The following is a 23,131-nucleotide window of genomic DNA, read 5'->3' as shown; positions in this document are numbered from 1 at the left end:
AAAAAAACCCCAAACCCCCCCGGAGAATTTTCTATTTTAAAATTTTTTTTTTAAAAAAAAAAAAAAAAAAAAAAAAAAACCAAACAAAAAAAAAATCCCACAGATTTAGTTTAACCAAATATATTGCTAAACTCTACTTCTGATCTCACGATCTGGCTGGAATGCTAAGATCGTGACGTCTCAACCGGTCACAACAACATCACTGACTTCAGGCTATTTTTCCAACGTCTGGTTTTTGCAATAATTAGTCATTGGACTCTTCTCATACCAACAGCCAGGTCTCTTCAGGTGTGCTCCGCCGTCTTTTACTCGGGGTCACACGCTGCGCCGAAGCCCCGCTTTGCTTCCCCCGCTCTGCAGGACCAGCCTTGTGATCGAGTCGAGCGGAGAGCCGACGAGAAGTCACTCAAGTCAACCTCTCTTGCCTCTAATGAGCAAAGTGTCCGGCGGAGGCCACATCCGAGACAGCGTGCAGTCTCTCCTCAACACACACACACACACACACACACACACACACACACTAAAGTAAGTGGGTCCCGAGTGAACCACAAACACCTTCAGTGGGGATGAAACCGGAGGATTTCAAGCAAACTCCAATCTGCCTTTGAGTAACTTTAAAAGGTCTCACAGTGTTTGGATTGAAGATTGAAGAGAAAACCGATGTGTGTGCGTGAGAGTGTGTACGGTTTGAGAAAGGAATTGGCTTGTCGGACCAGACGGGGAGCCGCCATCAAAATCTCCCCTGGTCTATCTCAGTCCCTCAGCCCTCTACTTAAGACCAAAAGCAGTGAAAAAAGCGATGGAATGTTAGATAACAAGAGGAGGGGGAAAAAAAGACAAGGAGACACTGAGAATGGAAGATGGAAAGTGAGAGGAACAGCAGTGTGGAAGCCCCCTCAGCATGTATGCTGCCTCTCTCCCATCGTGTGGTGCGGCAGGCCAACCCTTCTCAGCCTATTCAAAGCGAGTGTGTGGTAGCTCAGGAGATTGTGTGTGTGTGTGTTTCTTCATAGATGTCCTTGAACAGAACCCCCTCGGCTCTGCGGATCCCTGCTGCCACTGGAGAACATTTGACAAGCAGCAGGCTCTTGTTAGAGCGCTGTCAAATTAAAGGTGTGTGTGTAAGGCTGAGGCTGTGTGAGGCATTGTGTGTGTGTGTGCGCGCGCCTTTCAGAGGCTCTATTCAGAGCCCTGTCAAATTAAAACTACCAAACAAACTGTGCGTGTCACACAGACAGGCCAGGTCCTGCCTGTGATGGCAGCGGTAGGCTCAGGGCTGCTTTGTCTGTGTTCATGTGTGTGCATAAGTGTAAGGAAAAAAAAAGACTTTTCAGCAGGATTCCTAGTTAAAAAATTTATTCATATATATATATATATATATATATATATATATATATACATATACACACACACACACACATCCTTGACTTGTTTGCTAAAAAAACAATTGCATACATTGTTGTGGAGGCAGAATCTGAAGGGTTTTTGTGTTCAAGTAAAACACGCGTGCACACACAGTCGACCTCGGCGAACTGAAGGCTCCCTGTGGAAAATGTCGCCTTATTACACAGCAGACATGGCGTCGCTTTTTCCGAACATGAGCAATCTGTTACTTTGCACGACTGAAAACAAATATGTTCGATTAATGCGAGTCTTTTTGCTTTAATTCAGAAACTAATGAAAAAAAAAAAATGAAAAAAAAAAAAAAAAGCAACGCAGGGGAGATGCAATGTACATCAAATGATAAATGAAGATTAAAATACAAGCGTCCACAGCGGGCAGGGGGCCCCGACACAGATGTATATGCAGGCGCTCTTTATCTGCGGAGTCTGCATCATTTATAGGATGTCCAGCTGTGTGTTGGGGTGTGTGCAGGGGCCTTTCACGGTGTCAGCGTCCGCAGTGGCTAAATGTTAGCAAAAGACAAATGTTTCAAGTCTTTTTGTTAGCTGTTTAACGTCTATGCTTTTGGGTTTTGTAGCTCCCACTCACTGTGGTTAAGACTTCACATTAACAATAATTTATTTCATTTTATGTTTAGCTGTGTGGCGCTTTGCAGAAGTGTCCACACAGCCTAATCACAGATTCTTGATTGTCTTCATATATGTCTGAACATTCTTTGATCTAAACCTTTCAATTGAAGCTCTGGCTTTTAGCTTTCATCTCAAGACGTTTTCCTTTCTCCATCCATCTTCTCTTCAACTCAGATCACCTTCTGAATCTTGTTCCAAGTATTCCCACAGTATGTTGCTGCCACCGGAATAGCCGTCTTCATGAGACGTTCACACGACAACAGATGGTCTTGAGTCAGAGGCTTCTTCAGACTCATTGCAATATAGACGGCTACAGGAGGATCCCTCTTGGCCACAGACAACAGCATCTACAATGTGAGTCAAAACAACATTTAACGTCTCTTTGGGATTAATACTGTATTTTTTTTTAACCGAAGTGAATCAAAAGGAATCAATTTACTTTGTTCCAGGTGATGTTTTATCACATGCAGGATAAAAATTTACAGTCTGAATCCAGCTCAGCCCCACACCTTCTTCTAAGACTTTCTAAGGCCTTTTTGGAGCATTATGAATGAAGTTTAAGACCTGCATCACATCAAATGTACAATACATATGCATATGTACATGCAGTAAAGATTTGCACTTACCCATGATAGACGCAAAACAGCTGGCTAGCTAACATGGGTATAATAATTCCTGTAATGGCCACCGCCTTGAGTCACAGAACAGAATGAAGGTGTCTGCGTGCGACTCAGATTTATGCCTGACAGAAAAGTCCTGCGAGAAAAAAATCCCAACAACATTGTATATGCACAGTTAAGTAATCCCAAAATTTAAGACCTGGGATTAATGTATTTAAAGCCAAGTTAATTTAAAAAAAATGGATTTAAGACATTTTAAGGCCGTAACTTTCGATGCATAAATGTAATATTTTTTAAGTGTGCAGACAACATGGATTCTCCCAGCTAAGCTGTAGCCTTGGTTGTTACTACTGGGGGGGGACTTTTAACTTTTTGGGCTCTCATTTTGACACTTAACCTTTCTTTAAACATTCCCTCTGACCCGTCTGCTGTAATCCTTTGTCTTCATGATGATGTTTGTTCACTAATTCTCCCCAACAAACCTCTGATGCCTGCACAGAAAACCTGAGTTTATGCTAGATTTAATACGCCATTTAGTAATTAGGTGACTTCTAAGGAAAAGTGGTTGCAATGAATTTCAAGAAAAAAGCAAACAACTGAGGGCGGGTGGAGGGTGAACAAAGTAAACTTAAAACACACACATTTGTTAGAAATTACAACCTGGCAAAACGTGGAAAAGCTTAAGGGACACGATTACTTTTGCGAGGCACCTGTTTTATTCTCATGCCTTTGCCTCTTTTCTGACAGAGATGTCATTTACACACGTCTCCGTTTAACCTCACAACAATATAATCTTGATTATAAAAGGCTGGGAGAGGCTGCGTGGGGCTTTTCACCTCAGATGAGTCAAATAAATTGTATTGACAGGTGGCAGGCGGGTTCAGGCGATTTAGACATTTTGACAGAGGAACTGCACGGCTCCCATCGGGAGACGTATGATTAGCTCATTTCATCCGGAAGCAGGTGGTGACAACATGCCAGCTCTAGTCAAGATGTTTCAGACTTGTACTTTTTTTTTTTTTTTTACATCAATGTCAGCTTTTAGAGGTGCCAATAAGATGCCAGTGGAAGCTGCGTTGTGTTGGTTCTGATCCATCCGGCAAACAGACAGAGAATTAACTAAAGGCAACATGCAGGGATTTCAGTTTTAGTGTTGGTGGCATCTTTGGATATTCTGCAAACAATTATTTTACATCTTTGATAAAAGACTATGATGCATGACTGACATTTTGGATCCAGGTTTGTTCATGTTCTGATGGAGCAGTGAATCTTAAGCTCTCATTCTCACTAATCATTCCAAAATGAATAAATCCTCTTACCTTCTCCTTTGTTTTTGTCAAATCCATTCAGTCAAGCTTCTAGTGACCTTGGGTTTTATTTTCAACATCAGTTCAAGACATGAAATAAACACTTGCTGGGTTTCTAGGAGTTACTCTGCGCAGATCTTCAGTCAGTATTTTCAATTTTAGAATTCAAAAATAATTAGAAACCAGACATAAACTAGATCTGGTTTCTGGAGATGTGCAAGTAAGGGGAGTATTACAAAGCCTGGATGTTTATATCAGTATTACCAGCCTATTCCTAATGTATACTTTTACAAACTAACACTCCTGCACTTCCAGAGGGCAGAAAAACGTGCAACTTTTCCCTCCATTTACAAAATGCTATGATTTACGCAGTCGCTGGAAGACTAATAACTTTAGAAGTTTTTTTTTCTTCCATTTCTCTTATCTTGTTGCAGGGAAACCGATTCATCTTAAAGAGTGATGAGGGGAGGTTGCTCTCTATGCAAAACGCATTAAAGCCAAATGAGGAGTCTATTAGTCAAATCTGCCTGATAATCCGTTTGCTAAAGGACCTCGGCTGCTAACTAAGTAGATTAAGATATGTCACTGCCACTGCGACCACCGTCACAATCCTGCACCTTTTGAGATTTTGCTCTCAAAGAAATGCGCGCCCGCAGATTTAAAATATAACACAACACAATGCAGGTTACTATGCGTTTTGTTCACACGTGGAAAAAAAAAAAAAAAAAGTGTTGATCAATTACCTCTCCTACACTGAAACAAACCACTGCAGAAGTGCATACGCACAGTTCACACCCTGGGCTCTTATCTGCATACAGTGTTTCGTCGCCAGATTCACTTCATAGTATTAATTCTCTGCACTCCGCCCACTCTGTTGTGCACGTCTGAGAAGAATGCACTGGGGACCCATGAGGAGAGCGTGTTTGTATGAACGCGGACAATTCATCACGGCTTCATTAACATTCGAGGTGTTGCCTCCCTCTCACCGCACGCGCTCCTCTGTGATGGCCCTGCAGTGATAATTACAAATAATTTATTCCTACTGGTTAATTAACCAATATCCTTTTGCACACAAGTCTTAAAAAAAAAAAAAAATGCAGAAGACATTTTGCGTAAGTACCCACACCCGAATCCACTGCTGTAATTGCTTCAACTTTGTTTTGTGCCACCGAGTGAGCTGCAGGGTTTTTTTTTTATTTATTTTTAATCCTTTATAGTTGGTCTCTGTGATGATCTTGTTCATGAAAAAAAAAAAAAAAGCCAGAGTGTGTTCACTGAGTGTCGGGGATTTAAAAAATTTCTGGACTCCATCCAAAATTATTAGTGGCCATTTAAATTCTAATAATTTTTTTAGATCTAAAAACTCCAAAGAGGTGCAAAGCTCAGCCAGGCTGAAAGATCAGAGGCTAATTTGACCAAATACTTAGAGCAAGGTCACCAAAGCAAGGAGAAGCTGATTTTAGCTGGTATTTTTATGCCTGATTTTTAAAATATACTTATATACTTGTAGTTTCTTGTGGGAAACCCACAAAAAAAAAAAAAACAACAACAACAACAAAAACCCCCAGATCTATCGGGTAACAGAAAAGAGTCTAAATCTCTGAGCACACACCTGGGAACTGCCTGAAAAATATCTGCAAGTAATTAAGTGCAAATGCTCTGATGCTGAGGAGAACGCCTTCAGAAAGGTTCATTACTGTAAAGCAGCTGTAGAAATCACTTGCAATACATTCTGCTTCCACAGCACTAGAGTGAAGTTTATACACATTTTACCGTGGGCTGACATGATTACGTTGTTTTTTTTTTTTTTTGAACTTCCCTTTTCCATGACGAGTCAACGTACAACACCAAAGAGTTGAGAAGTTTGAATTGATTTTCATATTTTGTCAAAACTAGGAAGTCGCAAATGAGTCCAAAATTGGTACATTAATCTTTGGCGATGGGAAGGCTGGATCTGCTTGGGATCTGTCTGTTGTTGGAAACCAGTTTGATCCATTTCTCCATGATCATCTTCTTGTTTTGAGGTTAGAGCCAGTCCTCCCTCAGTGTTCCATCGACCTCAGAGGATTACCCAGTAAAACCAGTATTATGCTTGACACAAGTTTGTAAAGTTTTCCTCACCCCCCTAAACATATTTCTTGTCATTGTGACCTAAATCTTTGTCTCTTCTGACCATAAAACGTTTCCGTATAAGGTATTTAGCTTCTCTATGCATACAGCCGTACCATCCATCCACACTCGAAGGGGATTAGCTTCGAATGCCGAGGCTCCTTCTTTTTAGGTTAGCATCCTCTGCTACGTTATTTGTTTGCCTTTTCAGCTGCAAATTCTGCGTCGATAATCTGGATTTCCAAAAGTCTCATCCCATCATCAGTCATGAGCAATTTCTTGGAATGTGACACAGGTGAAAAATACTCTTATTGTCTTTTAAAGCCACAAGCAATTACCTAGGATAAGTTATTCTGGGCAGGACATGCCCTGTTGGTGTGAAGCCGAGCTGTAGACAGTTGATGGCCCAGGGCAGACATCAATGTCCACATCGCTTCAGACCTTGGAGCTGGTTGACCTGTGCTGGGCCTGTCTTGTTTCCAGCGGCCGTTTGTTACTAATTAATGGACTGGAGCCCATTCTCCAGCGCTGAGTGCAACACAAACCGCATGCATTAAACATGACCCTGCCTTCATCCGCCGCCACCCCACAGAAGACAAAAAAGGTTCGAGGCAGAGTCGGGGAGCAGGGGACAACCGAGGAGCCAGCGACGCACCTGGAACACTTCCGAAGGGCCGGGGGAAAGCATTTGGTCCTTTGATTAACCCTAAAGCATAGGCTCGGATTGGCACAGGAAGGACACACAGAAGCGAAGTCGACAGGGCGTTTTGTTGAGCTCACATGTGTGCACTGTACTGCTGGAGCCCTAATTGTTTGCTCTAGGATACCTCAGAGAACATTAAAGTACTAAAAGCAGCGGGGGGAGCAGTCAGCCGTGAAGCCATTCCCAGCTTTCTATCACAACTGTTGTATGTGGTTTATCTGACATGAAAACACTTAGTGTAGCTGAAAAGAGCCTTCCAAAAGACTCTACTCGTCCTTCAGGACCGAAGGCGTCCTTGGTGGCCGTCACAACACGCGCGCATAAACACACGGAGGCGCGCACACACACAGTTTAACACGCATTAATGCATAAATTGCCATTATCTGAGCTGCCACCAATGGCAGGAGCGCCCTCACCAAGATCACCTCGGCTGACAAAAGTTAATTTGCACTAATGATGTTTTACTCCTCTCATTACCTTAAATCATCTCCTTCCTTCCTCTGCCCTCCCCTCTCGAAGCGAAGAGAGAGGAAGAGAGAGACGCAAATGGAAAGGTGCAGAAAGAGTCGCGTCCAAAGAGGACCTCGGAGAGAACGAGCCAAAGTAGGATAAGTAAGCCACAGTGAGACGCGCAGTGCTAAAGGAGCAGTCAGCACTTTGTAATTGTAAATAGTTGTCTCCTAAACAGCTCCTCTCCCACTTACTCTTAAATATTTTACACTCTTCTTTAATTTTCAGAGCTATTCTAGTTCACGCTTGATGGGGGGCCCTGCATACTCCTAAGTGTCTTAACTGTACAGCCTGCCACCCTTGTATTTATGTTGTTGGCTTAAGTGGTGGACTTTGTAATGATAACAGAGTCTAAGCCTAACAAGTGGAGAGTGTTTAATGTGTAAATTAGCTTTTTTATTATCCAAGTTTGAGTACTATGGTTTTTATGAGGGGATTAAAGTCATGGCTGTCGGTTGTGTTTTGCCAAACTTCCTCCGCTTCACAGTTGTCATCCCTACTTTTAGTCCATTGCGTAGAAAGTGGAATCACAACGACATGAATGCTGCGTTTTCCATTTGGTCTCTTTCTTCGAACGGTAGAGGTGTGTACTGACATATTCAGTGACCTTCATTTTCTTCTATTAGCCAGAAGTTAATCTATTAATGTTTTTTTTTCTCACTGAAAATTATTAAATGCCATGATTATGTAAAACAAAATCAGCTTTTTTAAACTTTACATTTTGTTTTAATGTTTTTCCGTCACCAAAAATAAATAGCTGGAGTGTTGCCTTGATTTTTTTTTCATGCATGTTTGAGAAATCCTTGAATTCGGTCCAACACTGGTGGGAGAAATGGCTTGTGTTTTTTTGCGAAAGATGAGAGAAATCCTACAACTGCTAAAATCTGACTTTACTCCATGTTTGCTTACATTTCGTGAAGAAGGAAGCTGCGCTCCTTGTCTGTTTTGAAGGTTTTTGCGTCGCTTCCTTCAATAATTCTCGACAAGGGAGTAAACAAGTTTTTCAAAGGGTTTGGTTCGTTTGACACAGTACAGTGTGAAAGAGAACCGCACCAGCTGACAATGTAACAAATGTTTCAACTTTGATCCCCAATTGAGCCAAATCTACCGGACTATCAGGTGTGAAACACCTGCAGAATAACACCACTCACTCCAGTTAGGCGGAAATTCTTCATGTCATCCTACCCCTGCTTTCTGCTTAAACCAAACCCGTAAAGGATTCCTTCCTAAGTCTGCACCTGTTTCCATTGAACAGCTTCACAGATGAAAAAAACTGCCTCACTGTCTCAAGGCTGTAAGAAAAAACAAGAGATTAGCTTTCGGGACAATTGGAAGCCCTTATGTAAAGTGTTTGAACATCCCTGCTGTAAAACCTCACTCTCCAGAGTTTTCAGGCAGGGAGCTTGAGTCAAAGTTATGTGCGTCTGACCCTTCCCTCACATCAACTCTGAAACCTCGCAGTCATTAGCAGCCGATTGATGAGGGGAGACGGTATTAGTCTGGAAACATTTTCAGCTCATCCTGAGAAGGAGCCATTCTTACAATTCGTTTAAGGGGTTATGAATGTGCGCACGTTCTGTCTGAAATGGGCAATGTTCATTTTTTATCTGTAATTGTTTCTGGAGGAGGCTTTTAGTGAGAGATGGCTTAGGATCGTACCAGGATCTTTCCTGTGTCTTTATTGCAGAAACGCAGCTCTTTTCTGTTTTTTTGTTGTTTTGAAGGACGAACCTGGCATTACTTTGAGAATTAACAGACATGAAGCAGACAAGCTTTTCACGGCTGATTCTGATTTCTGCTAAACTGCAGATTTGATTATTCTTTTCACGATGATGAAACAGAATAAGAAACATTGTTCTGCAGGTTCTTACATAGAGGCGGCAATATTGAAACCAGCAGAAAATGGAGGAACTGCCGGACTATCCAGATTTGTGCGTCAAAGCATTTTTTCCTAAAAATCCATGTAGGGGGAATTAGAGTCTCACAGAATGACAACCTTAAGTGAAATAGATGCAGTACGTGTAGAATACTTGTAAGACAAGTGAATCGTCAAGATTTTTTGGGCATCATTTGAAACAACAAAGCCAACATTTAGTCTTGCTAAAATTACATAACTTATTGAATATTGCAATATTATTGCTATAACATATTCTTAGAATTTAAATTTTAATTTATAGGCAGTGGAAAAATAACTTTTTAAAAATATCAAGAGTTTATTGCATAGGATATTCTAACGTATTTATTGCATCCCAACTCAACAAACTGAAATTAGCTGGATAGTTAGTTGAGCCATTTGCTCAGGTAGCAAGTCTGGAGTTAGCTGCTAAACAGACATGCAGCTCATAGTTTGGCAACTTTAATTTTGAAGCAATGATACTTTAAAATGATTGGTGACACTGCTATGTGTCACATTTCACAAGTGGGGCAGGGCTTTGTGCTCAATCTGTCTTTAAAGTTGGAACTTGGATGCCAAATCGAAGTAGATTGTGTTTCAGCTGGAAAACCAGCGATATTTGCGAAATGCTGCTACGCTAACTACAGCTAGCAACACAGGACAATAACAATTGTATCTGTTCAAAACCTAAAAGGACTTGCTCAATAGTAAACATCACACAGCAATATGTGTGGTATCAGTTAAAACCTATACAGTAGAGAGATCAGTCAGAAAAACTGATATAAATACTAAGACGCAAAACATTTCACTGTTTTGTGTTCACAGCGGCCATATTGGATCTCAGTCTGAAATCAGACTTCAGGAACGTCTCCAGACTTACAAATCCAATTTCTGAGTATGAACTGAATGCATCATTACTTTACATAAAACCAGTTACCTGGACACTTTCTCATCTCAATAAAAACGTCACTTTGCTCAACCTCAATACTGGTTATTGGTCAATTTGAAGTTTTTCTGAAATTTTTTATTAAACTCGACAAACTGAACCAAATCACATGTACTATACAGTGACGTGTTAAGACACAATTGTTAATGCATAGTTAAATGATGAATGCCTTACTTTTACAAAAAAAATACAATGCAGTTCTGAACAAAACTTAATATTTTTTTTTTTACACATACATAATATTTCCCTTAAATTTCATCACCGTCATTACTGATGATGCTCACAGCTCCAAAAAAAAAAGAAAAAAAAAAGAGAAGGCTTTGAAGAGGTTTGCTCTTTGTTGTCTGCACATATTGGTTTCATCTTCATCATCATTCTGTCAGTAGCCAAAAGCACAACGGATGTCAACCTGAATACCAAACTCTCTCTTAACATATCTGCCACAAGCATATATTCAGGACCACACACACACACACACACACACACACACACACACACACACAGACACAGATATATACATGACCAGTGTAAGGCAGCGAGTGTGTTGGGTGAGTGATGATCAGTAGATATGAAGGGGGAAAAGGGATCAGGAACTGGCTTTCATGATGGATCAAAGGGTTACATGACAACCAGGCGAGGACTTCCTGCTTGACAGGAACGTTGCTCAAATGGACAGCATGACATATCACGGATTGTGTGAATGCGCGCGCGTGCGTGCGTGCGTGTGTGTGTGACTGTATAAAGAGTAAGACATCTTTCCCCAAAACAGGCAGTGTCCAGTATCCAATGGAATGTCCTTTCTTCATGCCATGTTCTGCAGTCTCTCTGTGTCTTCATCTTCATCCCTTCTCCCCGTGTCTCCAAGTCGACAATGTGCCTGAAGCGTCCAAGAAGATTTTGAAATGAGGGATTTCACTCAGTTCCTTCAGAGGCACTGCTGATCAACTGGGCATCCGTTATTCGGTGGGGGGGAGGGGAAGAAATCTCCCATTTCAATACTGGAGAAGATATATCGGCAGTCTTTTTTTTGTGGGTCATCTGGAAAAACACCACAGCTATCGACGCCCATCTTCTCAACTATATCCTCACACCCAGACGTCAATGGCACAGAATCACGTGCACCAAATGTAATAAAAGTAATTTAGTGCCGAGGCAAATTCCATAGCTCTGGGCCTCCATCCCATGTTAAACAGCCAGCTGACCTTTCGCGTCTGATTTCATAAAGAGGGACACAATCTGATTATGCTTGGACAGGAAAGGTCAAACGCACTGGCAGTTGTAGCGAATATGTGGCCGCTAGCTGGCCACAGTCGTGCAGAATGGCTGTTTGAGCTGTCGCCCCGTGCATGCCCCAGTATGTGTGTGTGTGTGTGGATGGGTGGAAAGGGTGGGGGAAGCTATGGTTGTTACCCTCTATGGCCTCTTGAGCCCTCAGCAAAAAGGGCAGCATATCTGACATGGGTGGCGTGCTCCCTTTTCAAGTCGCAGTGACCGGACTCACTGACACATACACACACAAACATATAACACACTAGGAGGTATCGCACACCGCCTTTACTGATAGTATCTGAAACCTAAGTGAGCTTTGAAGTGAAATGCCTGTTTGTGGTGGGGGTTCCCCCCCACCCCCCTGTGCTTTTACTCTCTCTTTTTTTCCCCTTTTGACTATTGGTCAATGTGAATGTCACAGCACATTGTGAAGGTATAAGCTTTACCTATCACTTGAGTCTCTGTTCTCAAGGCTTTGATGGCGTCCATGGATCACCTGAGTTTTATTGAAAGTTTTGTGGGGGGGTTGTCACTTCAGGTAAAGAAGCCTTCTGAATTTCTGCCATTAACAGACGTAACAAGTTTAATCCATCTCTTTCCTTCTAAAAATATGTCTGTTGTTATCGTTGTAAAGACCTTCCAGGGTGCTCAGGTCTTCTGGTTCCGCTCTGTGTTCCCTGAACCAGAACCAAGCACAGAGATGCAGCATTCAGCTTCTATGCATCACAAATCTAGAACAAACTTCCGGAAAACTGCAAAAGAGTCGAAACGCTGAGTTCCTTTAAATCAAAGCTAAAAGCCCACCGGTTTAGTTACCTTTCATTGGTAGTAAATGGAATCTGGATCAACGTATTTGATTTATATCTGCTCAGCCTTGATGATTTTGATGATGGCATTTGACAAAATGTACTGTTTATTGCTTGTTTCGTAATTGGCTACTGTATCTTTGCATGTACTTTCTAAGGCATTGTATTCGTATTTTCACAAAGATTTGATTTAATTTCACAGGCCAAGCAAGGAAACAGCGAAGAGTGCTGTGGCAGTTTCTCAACATAAATATCTACGCAATGGTTCTGCTCAGAAGACACCAAAAAATCCGAACCTTTCACGCCGCACACCACCCCTGTCATGAAGCATGGTGGTGCATGTATCATGCAGTGGAGATGCTCCTACTTTACAGAGACAGGAGACCTCTCACACACCAAAAGACAACAGAACAATAGTATTTTCTGTTTGCAAGCCCGGCATACTCGTGCTAGAGAAAAATGCATGGTGCTTTCTGTCTTCTGTGTCGTTACGTATGTGTGTTTGTGCATGGGTACGCGTGGGTCAACCCGGATCTTTCTTCACAGTAGACGCTCTTGGTAGGAGAGCTGTCATCTGGTTTACAAGGCGCCCATTAAGGAGCTAGCATGCATAGCGCTGATTGAATGCAGTGCTGCCGGTGTGCGCTTTAGTTAGTCTGTCAGAGAAATGTGTGTATGCGCTTCCACAGACATCTTTACCTTTGTGTGTGCGGGTGTGTGGGTGTGTGTGTGTGCGCGCAAAAATAATCACAGAGAAAGTGAAGAAATTTGCCAGGGAGAGTGTGTACGTGTGTGTGTGTGTGGGTGAGAATTTTAATGCACTGTTGTACAAATGTACATGGTGTGCCGCGTGCGTGTCATGGTTAATGTTGATTATGTCGGGGCACAGTGAGGTGCTGACAGTGCCACGTCTGCCGAATGACGGAGATGATGTTAACAAGCACAGGGAGGCGGTCACCACCCCTCTGTTTACAATATGTGCTAAAGCTGTCGAGACCATAACTACCGCACACCGATTGTGTGCCTGTCGTTTGTGTGTGTGTGTGTGCGCCCGCGTGTGTGTATACTAAACCCTCCTTGTCCTCCACCTCTTTGTTGTCACACTCCTCATCTCTGAGGTGCTGCAGAGCCTGATACTCCAGCTGAGAGGGACAGAAGCTTTTTTCACTGAAGACGTCTGCGAGCCTACACGCCGGAGCAACAGCCAAACGAGACGCGCAACATAATTTACCCTCTAAAAACGTCGATCGCAACCTTTAAAGGGTGTTTTCCACACGTTTTATTTCACTTGGCTTCATTTGGGAAGATAAACTCGAGATTTGTAAAAATTGATAATTAAAAAAGAAAAGAAACACATTCAATTTTTCAGAATATTAGCATAATGGCAAGCAATTCTGGCTTGTCTTCCCTTCTATATTTTGCAATTTGAGTCGTTGTTAATCAATGTGAAACAGCGAGATACGAGGTCTTTAATGGGCCCAAGTTAAAAGCTTGGCTCTTGTAAAGCACCAGAAGTTAAAAGCTTACACAGAGTTATCATAATAGGCCACGCTCAACGTCAGCCAAGTCGTCTTTTTGAAGCAGGCCTAATTTCCCATGATGATGATGATGATCGGCCGGACAACATGCTCAGAAACAATTAACGCTGGTCGCTGAAGTGGACACTTTCCCCAAGTCAGCCATTGAGGGCCAGGGCATAAATAAGTCCCCTTGTCAGCCATTGCCAAGCGACAGCTAATGATTCTCATTAATATGCAAAATAGCAGCCATATTTCTCTGCCGTGTGTGTGTGTGAGTACGTGTGTGTCCTTCTGCATTTTGCGTGCTTGTTCTGGCCAGTGCAAAGTGACCAGCTCAAGAAAATTTCTAATTGCAAGTCAATTATGTCATTGAGCCCATTTAGATGTTCATTTGTATGCAAATGTGAAGTGAGGAGAGGGACGCTGGCATCATACAACATGGAGGGCAGAAGTACTGAACACTTACCCCCCGCTCAGAGCTTTAAGACTCTGCATGGTGGGATTTATCCCTACTTTAGCAGTAAGGAATCGAGAAACTTCAGGAAAAGTACTACGCATTTAATGCTTGAGAGCTGAAAGTAACATCTTGGTTTCAAACAATCTAAAGCGAATCCCAAGGTTTTACACCCAATCTAATCTAACCAAATAAGTCACTGCAGGCATGATTTATTTTAAAATTACATAAAAATATTAAGTTATTGGAGTGTTTGCCGTCAGGCAGATAAACAATAGATGTTTCTGGACAATCGATGTTCTTCCCTCATCACACTGGTGCAGTTTTGACTCTAATCACTAGATGTTGCTATGCAGCCAAATATATCCTTGATACGTGTGGAATATGTGTCAACATCCACCTACTCTGTAATAAGACCAGAAGCAGTTTGAGGCAAATCCGCGACAACAGTCCACCAGTGTGGTCAATCATTTTGCAGTGGTACTCATGTTGAGGTGTTATATTAAAAATGTTTTTCATGTCAACTTCCAAGTAGGTAATATTAAAAAGAACTTATAATTTAATTTTATGATGGAAAAAGTTTTCTAAGACACCAATATACTGGCTTACAGTTGTTTATGCCTGCCGCACTATATTTAAAACAAGCTTCATGGAATGCTTTAAGTAGTTTTATGTCATGTGAAACTATGAAAAATAAGCTGTTTGAAATCTTATTGTCAGATTTTTTTTAACAATTTTTTTTTTAATCAACAGATTTTCTCCAGTTTGGAAAAGGTTTAGCAGGATCAGGAGGTTGAAATTATAGTTCAAAATTATTGTAAACCAGTAAAAGTATCTCATCCATTCGAATTAACTTGGATCACAGGGAAAGGATGCGTGTCGGCACTAATGCCATGAATTTTTATCTTGCAATAAAGCAAAATTCAAAAGTTTCTCCGGCTCTTACAGACGCAGTGGGCTCAAGTTGTAAAAACACAGAGCTCATCATTTCATCAAGCTATCATCCTGAAAATATGTTCCTGCGGTTTGGAGAAGTGGGCCAGGCCCAGTAAATGATTTCCAAATCCATCATCCTGCTGTGATCTCACACCCGATCCGCTCTCCTGTTGATTATCGGAGAGAGGTGTGAACACATCAATACGAAGAAATGAAAGAGAAAAGGACGACAACAGGAGACATTAGAAGAGTGTTAGGGGGTGGGAAAAAAAGAAACAGTTTAACAACAAAAACAGAAAGCAATACATGTCCGCTGCTTCATATTTATTTCTAACTTTGGTAGCTTTTTCTTTTTTTTCTATTATGCTAACATGTCATGTACAGGCGGCTGTGTGTTTGATTCTGCGTGCTCTCGCTGTCGTCAATTCGTCAATGGGAGTACAGTATCCTGGTGACATTGGGCAGTCACTACCCAAGCTTTCCGCAGTTAATGAACGACTGGTCCGCAGCATTCCAGCTAAATTCATTATCACTGGGTTTGACTTGATGATGCAGATTAATAATCGGTTTGTCACATAGATATTTTGCATGATTAATGTGTGCATCGATTAAGAAGAGAAGGGTGACGGTGGTGTGCACCGGCAGCAGAGTACAGGAAGTCAATGATTGGTCTGCGAAAAGACTGATTGGAAGAGCAGAGAGAAAATCACTGAAGGCTAACTTAATCAAAGTTGTGGTTTGGGTCTTAGCAAAGATTTCTCTTATGTACTCTCTTTTTTTCTACATAGATTTTTTAAAATGTCATCTTGGAAAAGACGTTGATTAATTAAGTCCTCTCACAGTGGTTTTATCAAAAAAAAAAAAGTTGTCATCTGCAAAAATGTTGATATCATTCTAATATTAACACTTGTATTGCTAGATTATATTCAAATTGGCCCTAATAATGTTGCTCTCAAATCTACTGAAATAAAACAAAGTGCTTTAAGATAAGTTTTGTGTTTGATTAGGATCATCAGAAGCGTTGCATCCCTCTCAGCTCAGAGGCAGGCAGCAGCCGTCTCCTCAAAGGAAGGTCGTTCTTGTATCTATGACAACCTCCACATGTTAAGAGAATCAAATTAATGAATTGATATGTTTATCAAGGGGATAGAGATGTGTTCTCTGTTACCCAAACTTAAGTTCACTGCTAGAAATCAACCATGTAGTGGGTTTATAGATAAACTGCTTACAATGGAAGATCTTGCATGTGTGTAGACTGACTGAGTGACTGCATAAATTAAGCAGAGACGTGTTTAGTCCAAGGTGTTTGTGACTTTGTAAGGATTGACGTACTCCCATTTTTCTCCATAGTTGTACAGTATAGTCTTGATGAACTAGACCGATGTAATTGAATTTACTTCAAAGTAGGTATATTACCTGAGGGTTTAATCACACAAAAAACAAACACAATATCATCTGCAAAAAGGCTGATCCTGTAAGGGATTACTCACGGCCCCGTCTTGTTTTTAATCAATCAATATATTATTTATAGATTTCCCTTAATATTGTGCTAATTTCAAAAGCATTGAGAAGTGTTCAACTTTGCATCATCCTATCATGATTTTAAACCACTCGTTTAAAAACAAATCATAGTAGATCAAATTAATAAACTGATATGCAAATGAGAGAAAATCCACTAAAGACATCAGTTTTTAAAGTGTCTCCCTGTTTTCCTCTTTGGTATTCTGGGCCCTTAGAGCTGACTAGTGGTAGAGACGCTGATGCCCGTCTGCTGAGCTCAGATTCAGTGCCATTGATCAGCCATGTACTGGATATATAGATCCACCAAGTTTATAGACAACTCATTTATTATGGTAGGTCTTTATCCATGTCTATAGATTTATTGTGTGAGGGTATAGATCGAGCAAGGACTAGTTTATGGCACATTATCTTTATTTGTATTTTTTTAACCAAGACATAAATATGCTGCCTAAACAGCAGCTCTGTTTATCTAGTTTTTTTTGTTGCTCTCAGGTGTTAGACAATGAGAAACATCTGTGGTTTGCCTTGTCTGATAACGCGAACCAAAACGTATGCAATAGCGCAATAAACTACTTTCCTTTTCTAATCTGCCAACAAATAAGCCATGTTGAAAAGAAACAGATCGATGCCAGATAACATATAAAAGCTGTAATATATTCCTACAATCCCATATGTTTGAATGGATGGATTTACAACTGTAACACCAGAAATGCCTTTATCGAAGAGGATCGCGTTCTCGCAATTCCGAAATTGTCAGAATTGAATGAATCGGTCACAAATAAATGAGAGGGGAAAGTAATGTTTATATTACATTTTTTGGGGGGTGACAGCGGTGTAAAGTTATTATTACTTTCATAATGCCGTGTGTCCACACTGTTATTTAATCAGCATTTCATCACCCCTTCTTGTTTTTTTTTTTTTAATTTACACACACACACACACACAACGGTCTCCATTGATACATCCACCCAGACGTCACCCAGCACCCATCGTCATCGCAGCATCTGTGGAGATGATAAAGTGACGCTGAGCTTCGTTTCAACAGAGGAGACTGAGCTGAGGCCTCCCTCACAGATTAAAGAAAGCCATGGTTTCCGCAGGGACAATGCGGAGGAATTACCATATGAATATGACCAGAGCACCCCGGCCTCTTAAGACCATCAATCTCCCCGCGCGAGTGCCGCGATGCCAGATAACCCCCCGGATATCCCCTCTTAACCTCAATTTCTCAGGATGTATTAAGAGATGGTTGGTGCAGAGCGGTGGGGAGAGGAGAGGGAGTCAGGAGAGGAGGAGAGGGGCTTTTTTTTTGTATTGGATCTGTAGACGCTCCCCACTTTCCCTATGCCTCCGCCCCAACCCGAAACATGTTATAACGCAATTAATCTTGTCCCGGAGGAGAAAATATGGCAGCTAAGTGAATTTTACATGAAGATCCTCCCTCCATTCTTCTTTATAACAACATCCATCAGTGGGAAGATTTGTGCAACGCGGGAGGAGGGAGATTCATTTGAAAATATGTATTAATGTGTCAAAGTTGTGGTGATCTGTTGAGATGTCAACAACGCCGCTGCAGAGGTTCTGCTACGGGGAAGGGAAATTGTTTCTGAACTTTTGCCCGGCAGTAGAAAGTTCCAGAAGCACAAGAATTACAAACCCAGCGAGAGGGAAGGCTTCCAGAAAGTGTCGACGTGGAAGCGAAACAATACAGCAACGCAGCTTTTAAAAGACCATCAATGAAAATGACAGCATTTATTTGGGGATTTTTGCCATTGTCAGGTGCAGATTTCATATGCAAGATCGTCGAATCAAAGCTTTATAACCTGGTTACTTAGGTACAACTGGTGTTGTTCTCAATTAACTGATTCTTCCTTGTTTTCTGCATTTGAACCTGTAATTGGTCATTACAATGTCTCTGCTTTTTTTTGGGTTTAGCTTTGTCGTTGCCACATTTTCTCTGTGTGAAACAGTGTCCATTGTACCCATGTTTGAGAAAATGCAACACTTTAAATTAGGCGTGTTGGAGCAGAGACATGTCTAAGGGGGTTTTCGTACCCGGGTTTGCCGGACCAAAACTTTAACAGTTGTTACATTTTCAGCTGGTGTTTTTCACACTGCAAACTCTTTGATAAATCTGTTTACTCCCTCGCCAAGAACCACTGAAGGAAACGACACGAAAATCTCCGAAGAATACGTGAGCGCGACTTCCGTCTTCACTAAATGAAAACAAACATGGAGGAGCGTCAGATTTTATACGTTTGGCAAAAGATTACAAGCCATTTCTCCGGCTAGTGTTAGACTTGAGCATATGTTTTGGTTTTATTTACCCAGAATGCCCTGCACTTTAGTTTACTTCCTGATTTTGAAGGGGTCTCAGGTGCGCTTGGCATTCACTGAGACCTGAGTTTTTAGGCCTTTGTTTAGGACTCTTTCCCACATTCACACCTTTGCATTGAATTGAACTTTCTAGGCAAACAAATGAAAGTGGACCAAACATGGCTGATGTGAATGCACCCTAAAAAACGCAGAACAGTCATTGACTATGTCCAGTTTGATGGTAGAGTGCATCAGATTTTGATGCATTTGATTTTAATTTTGTGCAGGTATCTCAAAGATGTAAAAAAAAAAAATGGTGCAAAAGATGTAAAAATAATCAGACAATTAAAATATAATTCTCAATTGTTTTTCAGAGAAAATGTATGTTTTTCCTCGATATTTTGGGAGTGTAAATTACTAAAATACACTAAAATAATTTAAGATAGTTCATTACCTTCAGAAGTAAACGCACAAAAGCTGTTTATTTTCCTTCAGAGGGTTGAAATATTACATTTTACAGTCACAGTTGAAAAACACGTTGGGAAAACACCATTTAAGTCTGTAGAAAACGTCTGTTACTGCTGCTGTTTAGTTGCAACAGTCCACTTTTAGTTGCCGCGCCGCAGGAAGCCACACAAATACAACCAAGAGAAAAGGTCAGATAATTATTGAATATGATCGACTTTCCCATTTGTCAAGCAGATGTGCCGCCTGGATAACATAATGTACATGTCAGGGAGAGATAGTGGGAGATCCATGGCCTCTGCAGAGGAGAAGGAGAGTCACGGGAAGAGCAGAGCGGACAGGGATGTAGATGCATCAACCTCTGCGCGAGGAGAGCGACAGAGAGCTGCGGATAACGGTGGTGGGGTGGGGGGGGGAACATAGGTGTAATAGATTTCTGGTGTCTATATTTCATGTTGAAAATTGGCCGGTACATCCAAGTGGTTTGATCTATGAGGGCCGTCGTCTTCAGAAAAAACCTTAGTAAATGTGTAATTTCTCCCTTGATGGAACACAGGCAAAAGGCTATTCTTCTTATTCCTCCCTCACTCGCTCGCTCTCTCTCTTTCTTTCTCTTTTTCTAGGTTGTTTCCACACTCCCTCCATCCTCTCCTTTTCATGCCCCTTGATGTCTCCATTTCATTACCTGCCCTCCATCTATCAATTTTTCCTGTTTTTCTTTTTTCTTCTTCTTTGAAGCAGTGAGTTTCCTCACACACACTTTTGGAGGTACCCGCCCCCCCCAACCCTCCATGTTCACTGCAATTCCTTACAAACCAGCATAAAGCCTTGATATATTTCTATGACTATTCATCCTTTATGCCCCAGCAAATCTATATTTACTCACTGATATTTGCTTTATCCACAAAGTTTGATTCGTTGCGCGCCGAAACCAAAAGTGTCTGACCTCTGCCGAGGCAGTGGAGAAACCCGGTTGATGTGAACAACAGTGAATAAAGGAGCAGGATCACAGGTGCAGGTGGAAGACAGAAGAAAGAGAGAGAGAAAGAAAGAAATGCTGGAAATAAATGAGGCGCGTCAGCCGAACACTGTCGCACTAGTGATGTGTAAAAGATAAAGAAGGTCCCGGCGATGATCTATGAGTGTGACAGCTGTAAAAAAAAAAAAAAAGAAAAGTAAAAACTGTAAAAGCCAGAAATGCAAAATATAGGAAAAAATAGGTGGAGGGGTTCAACATTTTCAATGCAACATTGATAAATCTGATAGAATACTTTGAAATTTCCTTTTAAGAGAGAGATTTTTTATTTTTGTGCCCAACACAAACCTCAAAGAGAGAACAGCATGGAAAACAGTCCAGAAACGTTGGCAATGGGACATTGTTCCTAGCAGTGAATGATGAATGGAGAAAAGCCATCACTGATAACGGTGAAAGTGCCGCCGCTGGTCGGTGGCCATCGTGCCACTAATAATGTGAGATCAGTTGTCTCTATCAGCGATGGGCAGGGCAGGCCTTTTAATCATGGTCTAAGGGGCGCAGAGCCTCTCTATCATCATTGAACTGTGTCCAGGGCTAATTGTGGCTATATTTTACTGTCCCTGTGGCCTGCACACGGCAATGATCTGCCAGCCTGCAGCACCGCCACACATTACACACACCAGCAACGTCTGCATGTGGACTGGGAGGAGGAAAAAAAAAAAAAGACTTCCATCTGCCTTAGTGGGCTTGTAAAGAAAGATTTTCTCGTGAAAAACTGTGATGTGTTGAGAATGTAGATGGGGGAAAAATAAAACGCCTGTCCATTGTGAGATGGCTGCAAAGCTTACTTGAGCTCAGCCTTAGCACACGTAGTTGACGTGTGGATGTTTCAGATCTTTGCACACGAGGCGCGATCTGGTAACGTGTGAAATCTCATCCTTTAATGGAAACGATTTGTCTTAAGCAAATCATTTTTGACAAAGTTCTTGAGTTGAACACAAGACGATACCTAAAGTTTTAGAGGGAATGACTTCAGCAAACTCTAGAGTTAATATTTTCAACTTGATTGTCGAGTTTGTTGCAGATTGATAGGTGCAAAACTGAGATAATCACATATAGTTTGTAGTAAAGTATGGACAGGTGTAAGATTCTTGCGGTATGATAAAATACCACAGTGTCACTTTATCGTTAAATACAAACATCTAAACACAAAAATGTATGAAATGAACCAACTGCTTTTATTAGAATATATATATATATATATATATATATATTAATTAATATGTTGTATGCACACCTCATTTGGTAATATCTTTCTAAAACGGTCAACAAAACAGAGCAGCTCAACCATTTCCTTTATTTCTAAACTAAAAGTCTCAAACATGACTGCCCAGCTCAAAGTGCTCACCTTCACACCTGGGACTTAGAACAGCTTTAAGCTTATTGCACCAGACAAAGTCACCCGCTGACAACTGGATGGTTGATGTGTGAGACGGGTTACTCTATAATGGCGAGTGTTATCCAGACGTGACGCGGTGCTTATCCTGTACAATTCACCTGAAAAACAAGTTAAGGGAAGGGAGGGAATCTGAAAAATTGGAGTGCGCTGGTTGTTTAAGTGAACACCCTTCATCTAATGTTCTGTTGAAACACTTTAGGGTCCAGTTTTAACATTGGGTCTTGTTCAGTAGGAGTAGAAAGAAGCGTTGACAACATTATGCCTTGCGAAGGTTTTCCATATCTATCAGGTTGTGTGAAATCCTGACTCCTCACAGTTTCCATCAAATTTAGTTTTGGAGTCGGACTCAGCTATTGCAGAACTACTCATCTTCTGGCGATGTCTTTCTGGTTTTGTTGATTTTTTTTTGCTGTTCAGACCCCCTAAGAAAGCGAAGCATCATGTTTCAGAGTGGTATTTTATTGGGGCCATTCTAAAGTACACCTGTGCACTAAACATGCCGTCTAATCGGCATCTTGATTGATATGCCACACCTGAGAGGTGGGATGGATTCCATGAACCTTATTTCTGCTTAACCATATTCAATATGCAGCTCTAGAAAAAAAAATGGAGAGCCCACTGCACTGAACCCCATTATAAACCTCATGGTTTTTCCACCAAATATTGATTTCTAAACTCTTCCTGAGTTAAAACATTAGTATTGTTGTTTCTAAATGAATATGAACTTGTTTTCTTTGCATTATTTGAGGTCTGAAAGCACTGCATCTTTTTTTAGTTTTTGACCATTTCTCATTTTCTGCAAGTAAATACTAAATTTTTGATTGGATTTTTTTGGAGACTTGTTGTCAGTAGTTTGTAGAATAAAAGAACAATGTTCATTTTACTCAGACATATACCTACAAACAGTAAAACCAGAGAAGCTAGCTGATAACTTCAAGTGGCGACTTAATTTTTTTCCAGAGCTGTATATAATGGTAGGTGGATGAAGAAGACTTTATGCTGAAATTAAATCTTAAGGTGAATCAAATAAAATGTTAGTCTTAGGGTGTGTACCAAAACCCTTATTGTATGCTTTTAACTTTTTACAATTCTTTTAGTTCAATTATAAGTAGAAAAGAAAAACTTTAAATTCTCCTTACTATTTTTGCGTAATGTACATCTTGGAGTTTAAAATGGGAATGTTTAGACTTTCGAGAGTCACTATGTACAGATACATTCTTAATTTGTACAACTATCCATTTACTTGTTCACCTTCCCTTTCATTTCATATTCACTCAATCATCCCTC

The 23,131-nt window shown here is 41.0% G+C and overlaps 2 long non-coding RNA genes across 2 annotated transcripts in view; one reads left to right on the top strand and one right to left on the bottom strand.

Annotated features, from left to right (window-relative positions):
• The window catches only part of LOC106963618 (uncharacterized), an 8,717-nt gene extending 6,422 nt beyond the window's left edge, over window positions 1-2,295 (top strand). The window contains exons 2-3 of the long non-coding RNA XR_001428221.1: window positions 1,014-1,113; window positions 2,208-2,295. This is a non-coding gene — a long non-coding RNA (uncharacterized LOC106963618). The remainder of the gene's footprint in view (window positions 1-1,013; window positions 1,114-2,207) is intronic.
• Window positions 2,006-23,131, bottom strand: part of LOC106963619 (uncharacterized) — a 28,978-nt gene continuing 7,852 nt past the window's right edge. The window contains exon 2 of the long non-coding RNA XR_001428222.1: window positions 2,006-2,380. This is a non-coding gene — a long non-coding RNA (uncharacterized LOC106963619). The remainder of the gene's footprint in view (window positions 2,381-23,131) is intronic.

This window comes from Poecilia latipinna, unplaced genomic scaffold (genome assembly GCF_001443285.1).
Source record: "Poecilia latipinna isolate Pla-1442-1.1 unplaced genomic scaffold, P_latipinna-1.0 Scaffold1557, whole genome shotgun sequence".
Taxonomy (NCBI): Eukaryota; Metazoa; Chordata; class Actinopteri; order Cyprinodontiformes; family Poeciliidae; genus Poecilia; species Poecilia latipinna.
The sequence above is the reverse complement of the archived record's forward strand: the minus strand, read 5'-3'. Positions and strand labels throughout refer to the sequence as shown.